This window comes from Pseudophryne corroboree, chromosome 2, assembly GCF_028390025.1.
Source record: "Pseudophryne corroboree isolate aPseCor3 chromosome 2, aPseCor3.hap2, whole genome shotgun sequence".
In the NCBI taxonomy this organism is placed as follows: Eukaryota; Metazoa; Chordata; class Amphibia; order Anura; family Myobatrachidae; genus Pseudophryne; species Pseudophryne corroboree.
This window is the reverse complement of record NC_086445.1, coordinates 267220784-267234034: the sequence shown is the minus strand read 5'-3', so window position 1 is coordinate 267234034 and position 13251 is coordinate 267220784. Positions and strand designations below refer to the sequence as shown.

General features: G+C 40.1%; 1 protein-coding gene across 1 annotated transcript in view; it reads left to right on the top strand.

Annotated features, from left to right (window-relative positions):
* Positions 1–13251, top strand: part of RB1 (RB transcriptional corepressor 1) — a 593146-nt gene that overhangs the window by 98896 nt on the left and 480999 nt on the right. The gene's annotated exons all lie outside the window — the stretch shown is intronic.

The window sequence follows — 13251 nt, the reverse complement described above, 5'->3', positions numbered from 1 at the left end:
ATAGCTGTATGGTTAGTAATGTGTTCACATTGTGAACCCAGCATGGAAATATTTGTACCTGCCAGAATAGTTCTGGATCCAATGTAATTTTCATTCTTACTAGTAATTTACACATGGTTTGGTATAGTGAAAGCCCAGAATGTATTTGGCCATCTGTGAAGTATACTGCCGTTCAGCTTATGCCATTCACATTATGGTTCTGTAGGTCTTACATGCTCTTAGGCGCCCTACACATTAGGCGATGTGCCGCCGAGGTGCCCGACGGCCCGGCTCCATAGACGTGCAGGCAAATATGGACGATCACTTATATGAGAGAGCGCATAAAGATTTTAAACCATTTTTATTTCATATTAAAAAATATATAAAATTCAATTCTAACATCAATATATGCATGAACCTGCCAAATTGAATAATAAGAAATTTTATTCAAAATTGACATATAATCCAACGTCTGCTTTTGTGTGTGAGTTTAAGATGCTTCTGGAAAGGGCGATCCTGGATGGGGCAATATCCAGACAGGAATATAATTTTTTATTTAATCCATATCCTGTGATACCCACCTATTATCATTTGCCCAAAATCCACAAATCCCTCACTGCACCTCCTGGGCGTCCTATTATCTCTGGTATTGGGTCCCTCACTACTAATTTATCCTCTTTTATTGATTCATTTTTACAGCCACATGTGACCACACTTAGGTCATACATCAGAGACTCTATGCATTTTTTGAATCTATTGTCATCTGTGATATGGCAAGATAATTACATCTTTATCACGTGTGATGTAGAGTCTCTTTATACCAATATTCCACATATAGGGGGAGTGGAGGCGATCAAAAGCTTCCTCCTCCATGATGTTGACCTAAGTGAGGCCAGACTTAAGTTTGTTTTAGATGCTATTTCTTTCACCCTCACGCATAATTATTTCACCTTTAATGCACAATTTTACTTGCAGATTCTAGGTACTGCCATGGGCACCAAGTTCGCCCCTAGCTTTGCGAATCTATATATGGGCCAATTTGAAGAGACCCTTATTTGGTCGGGCCCATATGGGGCGAGCTTGGTGCTATATGGCAGGTACATAGATGATTTGTTTTTTATTTGGGATGGGGACATAAATTCGGCGAAATTATTTGTGGAGTATCTAAACACAAACCACTTTGGATTAAAACTCACGAGCACTATACACAGCACCAAGATTTCCTTTCTGGATATTGCCCTTGAAGCTAGGAACGGCGATATAACCACTTCAACTTTTAAGAAGGAGGTTGATTGTAATAAGTTTCTGAACTATTCTAGCTGTCACTATCAACCTTGGCTTAGGAATATACCACGTAGCCAATTTATGAGACATAGACGGAATTGTTCAGATACTTTAGATTATAACCAGCAAGCACAAGACCTCACTACCGCATTACTTGAACAGGGATACCCTGAAGATATTCTAGAGAAGGCAGCAAGCCAGGTGAAAACAATGGATAGGGAGTCTCTCTTGTTAACCAAAAAGAAACATGATTCTAAAGGGAACACTGAGCTTAGGTTTATCACCAAATATAACTCCAGTTCAGGGGAAATTAAAAACCTATTGAAAAAGAACATGTCCATCTTGAAGGCAGACAAAGTGTTAGCACCAGTATTGGAAACAGAGCCACAGATTGTATTCAAGAAAGCGAGGACTCTACAGAGCCTCCTGACACCCAGTCATTATGTGGGTTCTGCTCCAACTGGGAAAACAAAAGAGACCTGGTTATGCTCTATCCCACAAAAAGAAGGCTGCTTTAGGTGTGGACGATCAGGGTGTATGACCTGTGAACATATAGGGCATAGTAGTACACACTTTCATTCAAACACATATGATATTGACTTTGAAATTAAAGGTCACATTGATTGTAATGCCACGTATGTAATATATTTGATTACGTGCATATGTGGCATTCAATATGTGGGGCGTACTACTCGTAAACTAAATGTAAGGTTTTTGGAACATAGGCGTAATATTATAAAGGGGATAAGGACACATACTTTGTCCACACATATTCAATCTAAACATAAAGGCAGTATGGATGGTCTGATAATACAAGGAATTGAGCATGTTCCCATAACTGCCAGAGGTGGAGATAGATTCAATCGTCTCTGTAAGAGGGAGGCTTTTTGGATCTTCTCCCTGGGCTCCCTGTCTCCACTTGGGCTCAATGATAATATAGAAATGAACAATATATGAGATAGAGAGATAGAGCGGGTAAAATGGTATGAGTCCTTATATATCAGTAAAAATACTCTCTACTTTCCCTAAAGTAAATTTCTTTTCCTTTCTTTTTGTGAGATGATATGTCTCTGTAAATATCCTCTTGATATGTATCTGAAAACAAACTATTTCCTTTTATTGTTATTTCCCCCCCCCCCCCCCCTTTTTTTTTCTCCTGGAGAAAATATATATTCTGAGAGGCCTTTTGTAATAGGTCATATATATATTTATAAGAATAATATCTCCCGTTATAGTGGGGATATACTATCTAAATGCAAGCTGTCTCTTTATGCGATATGTACCCAAGAAAAACGATTGAGGCTACATAAGTAATAAGCGGTATTTAATATACCAAAAAGTGTAGCTGTAAATGTGATATAATATAATGATAAGAGAGAATAGTGGACATTATAGAAACACACTTTATATTGATTGGGAATTTTTAACTAAATTGAGTCCGCAGTGGGATTAGAACCCTGAGGGATCATGATGTTAGTCTGTAGCTCTCACCATTAGGCTATGCCTATTTTGGATAGCCAAGGTAGTAATTTAGATCTGTTTAACATTTAGAACGATAGAGGTGATAATGATATATTCATGTGCTGCCATTGCCAAATACTGCATAAAGAAATGTAAAGAATGTTTCTTTTGATTTTTTAAAAAAATTTTTTTTGTGTATTGCTCCTCTGAAGAGGATGTGATCAATATGTATGGTATCTCAATATATGTTTTTATATGATATAGTTTTTTTAATCCAACTAAATTGGAGTCTATTTAGCTGACTACAAAATGTATATATGCATACACACCTGTTGCACACCTGCCCCTCATGATGAATGAGAGAGATTGATTGGAGGAGATCCCTCTTAAATAGAGGTGGGTCAAGCACAGACATTTACCTTCTGATGAAACCGTTAAAATTCTATAACTGAGAAACGCGTTAAGGATACTCTGCCAAGCGTGTTTGGACACCCCCCACTAGGACGGTGAAACGGACTCCTCTGTTTGGGACCGGGAGGACCAGCAACATCACTCCTCACTGTGAAACGCTACAGACTGCCTGATCGAGCTCTGGTGAGGAGAAGTCAGACGGCTCCAGCAGGGGAAATCCAGCGGCATGCTGCCGCAGCTGGGGGCCGCAGTATATCACACCACGTAGTGAATCTACAAGCTCCGGCAGGGGGAAGCCCGACAGAGGAGACTCCGGAGGCATACTGCAGCGGCTTGGGGTCTCACAAGCGGACACGTTGCGTCCAGTGAGCACAGCGGTATTAGTGAAGAAATCCTGACTGCTAGCCACGGCTGTCTGTGGAGGGAAGATACCAACATCACACCCAGGCTGCGGTGAGGTGAGACATAGTTCTCTAAAACTGACAATTATTTCTCAGGTGATAGACACAATACCATTCTTGTGTCACTGGATGGGAGTCCGTTCCCTGCAGGGAAAACCAAGCCTAGCTATACAATTATATAAAGTCCTACAGTCTGAATAAAATCCTTGGACTAAAGGGGGAATTTTGCAGCAGCACTTTTTGAATAACAATTTAATGCATGAAATTTAAGTAATACCAACACTTACACATTGCGGATAAAGGATTTGGAATATACTGATGCGGGACATTAAGTCATATCCCAGCCACTAAGTGGAAATATAAGGAATCCTGAAGCCCATTATGCAAATAAGTGGCAGCTGGTGATAAGTGTTAGTTTTGGACTGACCTGGTTTTTTAATCAATGATAGGTATTTTTTTTGTGTGTTGCAATATTAATTATATTGTTCCAAAGGCCTTTGGCAGGTTCATGCATATATTGATGTTAGAATTGAATTTTATATATTTTTTAATATGAAATAAAAATGGTTTAAAATCTTTATGCGCTCTCTCATATAAGTGACTGTTTGGTGTAGAATCTGGTAACATTTCAGAATACTAATTGGGAGCGGCACCTAGATTTTAAGCGGTGTGATCAGCTAAGTAAAGTGATACTGTACGGAGATTAATTTATATTATATTTTGTTTTTTATACACTTGCGCCTGAATTAATATACACGCACGAACGCAGGGGTAACCACAATTAAGTTGGGCCCTTTACGCACGTGCGTGTGTATATTTGTGTCATTGAAATATGGACGATCTCGTCCATATTGGCCTGCATACACAGCCGACATGTCACCAGCGATGAACGAGCGTGGGGCCGCGCATCGTTCATCGCTGGTGACTCCACACTGCACGATATGAATGTTATCTCGTTCATTAATGAACGAGATCGTTCATATCGTGCAGTGATATCGGCATGTGTGTAGGGCCTATTAGAATTTGTCTGCACTTCACTAGGCGCTGCAGCTTTGCACTAGCATCACGATAGCTGGTTAATGAGTTATATTTATATTGCAATCTTTACTTAAATTTTGGACAAAATTGTCTGAAATATGCAATTGATAAAACCTTAAACTCAATTTTGCCAATGATATTGTGTTTCTTGGTTCCAGATTCTACTCTAGAAGCCACATTGGGCAGATTCAGTTAACCACAGGTTGTACCGCACAACCTCTGCTCCCATTAAAGTGACTAGCTGCGAGGCCGCACTTAATGCAGATTTTTATTTCTCTAACGTCCTAGTGGATGCTGGGGACTCCGTAAGGACCATGGGGAATAGACGGGCTCCGCAGAAGACAGGGCACTTTAAGAAAGAATTTGGATACTGGTGTGCTCTGGCTCCTCCCTCTATGTCCCTCCTCCAGACCTCAGTTTGAATCTGTGCCCGGACGAGCTGGGTGCAACTTAGTGAGCTCTCCTGAGCTTGCTAAAAAGAAAGTATTTTGTTAGGTTTTTTTATTTTCAGAGAGATCTGCTGGCAACAGACTCTCTGCTACGTGGGACTGAGGGGAGAGAAGCAGCCCTACTCACTGAAGATAGGTCCTGCTTCTTAGGCTACTGGACACCATTAGCTCCAGAGGGATCGTACACAGGATCGCACCCTTGGTCGTCCGATCCCGGAGCCGCGCCGCCGTCCCCCTCGCAGAGCCGGAAGACAGAAGCCGGTGACAGAAGCAAGAAGACTTCAAAATCGGCGGCAGAAGACTCCAGTCTTCATATGAGGTAGCGCACAGCACTGCAGCTGTGCGCCATTGCTCCCACACTAAACCCACATGCTCCGGTCATTGTAGGGTGCAGGGCGCAGGGTGGGTGCCCTGGGCAGCAATTAGAGACCTCTTGGCAAAAGTGGGCATATATACAGTTGGGCACTGTATATATGCATGGGCCCCCGCCATATTTTTACACAGAAACGCGGGACAGAAGCCCGCCGCTGAGGGGGCGGGGCTTCCTCAGCACTCACCAGCGCCATGTTTTTTCTCCACAGCACCGCTGAGAGGAAGCTCCCCAGTCTCTCCCCTGCAGTTACACGGTAGAAGAGGGTAAAAAGAGAGGGGGGGCACATAATTAGGCGCAAAAATCAATATAAACAGCAGCTACTGGGTTAACATTAAGTTACTGTGTTATTCCTGGGTTAATAGCGCTGGGGTGTGTGCTGGCATACTCTCTCTCTGTCTCTCCAAAGGGCCTTATGGGGGAATTGTCTTCAGATGAGCATTCCCTGAGTGTGTGGTGTGTCGGTACGTGTGTCGTCATGTCTGAGGTAAAAGGCTCCCCTAAGGAGGAGATAGAGCAAATAGGTGTGTGTGAGGGTGTCTCCGTCGACAACGCCGACACCTGTTTGGATATGTGTAAATAAGTGCTAAGGTGAATTTATTGCACAAAAGATTAGAGAACAGACAGGAAATCTACCCATGTCTGTCCCTATGTCGCAGAGACCTTCAGAGTCTCTCAATGCTCACTATCCAAAATAATAAACACTGATATCGACACGGAGGTTGACTCCAGTGTCGACTACGATAATGCAAAGTTACAGCCAAAATGGCAGAAAAGTATTCAATATGATTATTGTAATAAAAGATGATTTGCATATCACTGATGACTCATCTGTCCCTGACACAAGGGTACATTAAGGGGAAGAAAGCTGAGGTAAATTTCCCTCCTCTTATGATGAGAAAGAGCGGGAATCTCCAGACAAGAGACTGCAGTTTCCCACAAAGAATTCTCAGGCAGTATCCTTTCCTCACTAGGGCCAGGATAGGATGGGAATCTTCCCCTAGGGTGTCACGTTTGCCCAGGTAGCCCTGACGTAACAGCTATTCTCAGGGATCCTGCAGATAACGTGCACATTCTGGTACACTACTCAGACCAGCGATTGTGTCGGCATGGGTTTATAGCGCTGTGGCAGCGTGGACAGGTACCTTATCAGCAGAGATTGAGACCCTAGTATGTGTGTGTGTGTATATATATATATGTGTGTATGTATATATATATATATATATATATATATATATATGTGTGTATGTATATATATATATATGTGTGTATGTGTATATATATATATATGTGTGTATGTGTGTATATATATATATATATATATATATATATATATATATATATATATGTGTGTGTGTGTATATATATATATATATATATATATATATATATATATATATATATATATATATATATGAGATATATATATATATATATATATGTATATATATTTAATATACACACAGGGGGGTGGGGGATATAGCGACCGTCGGTGTCTTAGAATAGTTCAGTAAGTGTGGATCTAAAACATGTATCTAAAAATGAGTAACCAGATCAAAAAAGTGAATTAAAAAGGGGGATGTTTATTTAGACACTAAAACAAATTGCAATAGCTAAAATTTAAACAGCAATATTTCTTAAAAAATGGGACAAAAACAACATACACAATGCTTTAAAATACCAGTTAAAATGTGTTAAAAATATGTAAAACAATTTTAACTTAACTTGGTATGAGGTCACTGCCAGGTAGCCCAACGCGTTTCGTCATTCAGACTTCATCAAGGGGTAAAGGCAGAATGAGACTGGACTTCTATTTATACTAGTACTAATCTCATAATGATTGTGACATCACTTCCTGTTAATTATTCATGACATTGTAAGATGGGTTAAAAATTCTATATTTAAAGAATCTATGGTTTTATTTATTGGTGTATGTGTATATAATCTCAAGGCAATGTTCAATAGGCAGATTTGGTGTTTAAAAAGCTTATAAAACTAGCTTGTAAAGGCGCCGGCGGTTCTTTGCCGCCCCACTTCCGGTTTTCGTCCGTCGCGTCATTTCCGCCCCACTTCCGGTGTGCGACTGCGCATGCGTCCGCGGCTGCGGGCGTAAGAGACCAAACAGCACTATGAAGCATGTTCTCAGAAAGTTCATTGCGGCGGCCATATTTGAGTGGATTTGTTCATAGTGAATTTCATTCAGCAGCCATGTTTGCGGGGACCAAAGTTAGAGACATAGGTTTTATATCTCCAGTAAAGTGCATGGAAATAAATAGATAAAAAAACGGGGATTAGTCACTGTTAATACCAATCTAGTAACGTAGACTTGTTACAGTGAATGTTATATATATGCACACATGGAAATATATAGATATATGAATATATGAAAATATATAAAACATATAAAAATATAAAAAACATATAGATATGTAAATATATAATTATATAAATATATATATAGTGCAAAGTGTAAACTGAAGATACTAGTATATAGTGTTAAGTGCTAAGTGCGAATTTAAATTATGATGCAGATATATTATACTGACATGCTCATGTAGGCTATATTATCGTTAGTTTGGTTACAGTACCTGATCTTCCCAGATGGTCTCCCTGGTCTGGTACTGATCAGGCCCGACACTGCTTCGCTTCCAAGATCGGGCCTTTCCAGTGTGGTCTGACTGTAATGATCACTTTTTACCGTACATGTGTCAATCTCAATATATCAATACAGCTAAGAGGTGATGTTTATCAGACAGGAATAATGTGGATGGGAAAGGGGGGGGGGGGGGGGAAGAGGGGGGGTGTGTGGGGGTGTGTGGGATGTGGTGGGTATGGGTGGAGGGATGGGGTCGGTCTAAGGTGAGGATCCAACCGTGATGATCCAGCGGTGTAGTTTTCACAGGAAAGGAGCGATTTCGTAATAATCGTTAAATCCCTTCGGATGGAGTGTTTGTAGTTGGAAGATCCAAAACATTTCTCTGCGTGAGAGTTTGTTGGCCAGGTCGCCACCCCTTTCTCCCAGCTTCACGAGTTCAATCGCTTTAAAAGTTAGTGCCTCCGGATTTGAATTATGTACGAGATTGAAGTGTTTGGATACTGCATGATTTTCCATTTTATTTTTTATATTGCGAACATGTTCCTGTATCCTTATTTTCAGCGGTCTCTTTGTTTTACCTACATATTGTTTTCCACAGTCACATTCCAATAAATAAATTACAGATTGTGTATTGCAGTTTATGAAGTCCTTAATCTTGTATTCCTCCTTCTTTTCTGCATCCGAGAATGTTTTACTTACTGGGTGTAGGTACCTGCAGATGTTGCATCGGCCACATTTAAAAGAACCGGTGCATCTTGGCATTTTTGATTCTTGTTCAACTTCCTTGCGTAGCATACTGGGGGCCAGGATATCTTTAAGATTTTTGGATTTCCTGAAGACGATTTCGGGGCGAGGAGGTAGTATTTCTTTGAGGACTGGGTCCATTAATAAGATTCCCCAGTTGTTGTTAAGTGAGTTTCTAATGGTTTTCTCATGACGGTTGAAGGTGGTGATAAATGGAACGGATTCTTTCCTAATTTTTTGGGGTTTATATTCCAGCAGGGTTGATCTCTCCAAAGCCTTTGCTTTGAGTGCCGCTTCTTCCACGATGTTAGCTGGGTATTCTTTGTTCTTGAATCTTTCTTTATATTTCTCTATTTGGGTGTCACATTCTTCCTGGTTACTGCAATTCCTCTTTATTCTATTAAATTGAGAGAAGGGAATGTTATTTTTCCACTTCTTCAGGTGGTTACTCTTATAATGCAGGTAGCTATTTGTATCTACCTGCTTGATGTAATTCTTCGTTTCGACTCTTCCGTCTTTTCCTGTTAAAATCACATCGAGGAATTCAATAGATTCGTTATTGAGTTTAGAAGTAAAAATGAGATTCATCTCGTTGGTGCTCAGGAATTCCAGGAATTTATAAAAATGTTCTTCAGTGCCATCCCAGACAATTAAAATGTCGTCTATGTAACGACGATAAAAGATGATATGGTTCTTAAAATCATGGTTACCATAGATAAAATTCTTCTCCCAGCTACCCATAAAAAGATTAGCGAAACTCGGTGCAAAAATCGTACCCATAGCAGTCCCACAGCGTTGTAAGTAAAATTGATCTAAAAACTTAAAATAATTATGCTGAAGAATAAAATACATGATGTCACATAAAAATTCTTTATGGATGGCTGTAAGCGAAGTGTCTGTTTCCATATATTCTTTGCATGCTGTTACACCTTTCTTATGGTCTATGCAAGTGTATAGTGATTGCACATCTATTGTCGCCCAGTTATAGGTGTCTTTCCATTTAAAGTCTTTCAGGGAGTTCAGCACAGCTGTGGTGTCTTTTAAGTACGAAGGTAGCTCTTTCACATAGGGTTTTAAGAAGACATCGACGTATTCTGATAGATTTGATGTGAGCGAGTCAATGCCCGCCACTATAGGTCTTCCGGGTGGATTGGTCAAGTTCTTATGGATTTTTGGCAGGAAATAAAAAATAGGGGTAGTGGGGTCTGATTTCATTAAAAATTGGAATTCATCCTTTGTAATAATCTCATTTCGTAGACCGTGTACTAGTAGTGTTCTTAGTTCTCCGACGAATGCTTCTTTGGGGTCGCCAGACAGTTTAGTATATGAGACATCATCTCCCAATAGTCTCAGTGCTTCATTAGTATATTTCTCACGGTCCATGATAACCAGGCCCCCCCCTTTATCAGCTTGTTTTATAACAATTCCCTTATTTTTCTGTAGTTTTTTTAGCGCCTCACTTTCCCGGTTGGTGATGTTTTTCTCTTTAATCTTCTCCAGGTTAGTCTCACATAGGTCGGTCTTAACTAATTCATAAAAAATGCTTACATTGTTCCCCTTTGACTCCAATGGATAGAATTTTGAGGTTGGTTTTAAACCTGATTTTGACTGGTTTTCATAGTTGCTGATCACAGCATCCTCTTTCCGCAGAAAATGTCTTTTAAGTGTTAGTTTTCTGATAAATTTGTTTAGATCAATGAAGGTCTCAAATTTGTTGAGACCCCCCGTGGGTGCAAACGTCAGACCTTTATTCAGTAAGGATATTTCTGGTTCTGACAGTTTATGTTCTGATAGGTTAAAAATTCCGTTATCTTTATGTTTCGTCGTTAGAATGTTCTTTTTTTGTTCTCGTTCCCTCCTACTGCCCCGTTTTCCTCTTCTTCTGTATATCTTCTTTCATCACGAACATCTTCCTTCAGGGGGTTTCTTGTGGCTTCTTTTGGTTGTGTTCCTGTTCTTTGGGCTAAAAAAGTCTGATCACTTTTTGAGTTAAGTCTCTGTAGTGCTGTAAATCTATTCTGCATCCTTAGTGTTGGGGATGGTGTATTCATTTCTGAATTCCGTAGTGGTTTGCCTTTGGTTGGTATGGTTTTCCAGTATAGTCTCTTAGTTTGATTTGATTGTTGGTTCATATTTCCAAATCTGCTCCAGTTTTTAATTTTGCCTTGTTCATAGTCCATCTTATCCCTAAGAAATTTTTTCTCTTTGTTTTTAGTGACCTCTTCTTCTATGTGTTCCATTTTTCTGTATAAGACGGACGAAAACCGGAAGTGGGGCGGCAAAGAACCGCCGGCGCCTTTACAAGCTAGTTTTATAAGCTTTTTAAACACCAAATCTGCCTATTGAACATTGCCTTGAGATTATATACACATATACCAATAAATAAAACCATAGATTCTTTAAATATAGAATTTTTAACCCATCTTACAATGTCATGAATAATTAACAGGAAGTGATGTCACAATCATTATGAGATTAGTACTAGTATAAATAGAAGTCCAGTCTCATTCTGCCTTTACCCCTTGATGAAGTCTGAATGACGAAACGCGTTGGGCTACCTGGCAGTGACCTCATACCAAGTTAAGTTAAAATTGTTTTACATATTTTTAACACATTTTAACTGGTATTTTAAAGCATTGTGTGTTGTTTTTGTCCCATTTTTTAAGAAATATTGCTGTTTAAATTTTAGCTATTGCAATTTGTTTTAGTGTCTAAATAAACATCCCCCTTTTTAATTCACTTTTTTGATCTGGTTACTCATTTTTAGATACATGTTTTAGATCCACACTTACTGAACTATTCTAAGACACCGACGGTCGCTATATCCCCCACCCCCCTGTGTGCATTAGTCGTTGTTTCAGGGAATTACCATCCCTGTGTTTTTGGGGGACAGCTGACGCCCTGTGTTAGTCCCTAGGGAGTGTCATTTATTTTCTATACGTGGATCCTAGATCATTTGGTGTTGTACACAAGTGGCGCAATAATTTTCCCCCCTATTGTTGAGATATATATATATATATATATATATATATATATATATATATATATATACAGCAGTTAGGCTCGGCACTCCTCGCTGGGAAAGAATACTTGCTGTGGTGCCATCTGAGGATGTTAGCTATCCTTTGTATAGAGTGAAAAGCAGCGGCACTCGACAGACTGATGAATGAAATGTGAAGCCTTTATTACGGTCCTACGCCGTTTCAGGGTAATCCCCCGTCTTCAGGGACAGGCAATACAAACTTACATACAAAAAAACACATCTTATATACCCTAACAAGCAAGTGTTAACTATGCTCACCTGTCCGGCGCTGCCATATCCGCCACGTCCAGCCGCTTGAATCGCGGGTCCCAGAGTGGGGACGTCATCTGGCCGCGCCGGACTCAGAGAGCCAATGAGAGGACGTTTCCAAGTGTTGCTAAGCGACTCCTAACAACAAGAAACAAACAACAGTGCATATTAAACGATCAATGTGAGAACGTCCTGAGGTGCAACTATAATAAAACTTTAAAAACATTAAAAACATCAGGTGTCAGTTGCTGAAAGCTGGAACAAAGCTGAATCTTGACATGTATATTATATGATGATAAGTTAAATTCAATTTATAAACTAAACCCATTACCGGGCTCCATTAGTTCTATGTATGCTGCGTATAATAATGAACAGTGATACTGGGCCAGCAGTAATAAGCAACCTCAATCTAAAAGAGGGAAAAGGGGAACAAATGCCTGTCAAAAATGGTTTATTATGTTAATATAATGAATAGATTATAGAAAACACTGCAATCCCAGTGTTTCATTTAAACCACCTGGGGATACTGTGTTCAATACATGTATCCATCTACTTTCTCTCTGTAATAAGATCCTGTTGCGATCTCCTCCTCTATGGTGTTGGGGAACATGATCTATAATAATAGCTCGTAGACTCGCTACATTGTGTTTCTCTACTAAGCAATGTCGGGCCAGTGGTTGTTCACTGGTACCTTTTTCTTTAGCCTGTTTTATAGCACTTCTGTGAAGGGCCATTCGTTCTCGGAATTGCCGCTGTGTCTTGCCGACGTACGCAAGTCCACAGGGGCATTTCAACATATAAACGACATGAGTGGTCGTGGACGTCACCCTATGTCGTATTTTGAAAATTTTACCCGTATGAGGATGGCTGAAAGTGGAGCCAGTCAATAAGGTATTACACGTCGAGCAACCCAAGCAGCGAAAGCACCCTACCTTCGGGCGTAGAAAGTGGGTCTGTTGCTGTTTGGTGAGGGGAAACCCATCCAATTTAACTACTCTATCGGCTATATTAGGGCCCCTCGTGTAACTGGGTAGTACACGAGAGCCCAATAATGCCGGTAATGTGTGGTCAGTATTTACTATTGGCCAAAGTTTCTTGACCTGTTTGGTAATTGTAGTAGTGGCTGCTGTGTAGTTGTTGACCCACGGTATTCTGCGGGTCTCTCGATTGGTATCACCCTTAGCTGATGATTTCAACAACGTTTCCCTGGTTAGGGACATGACCTT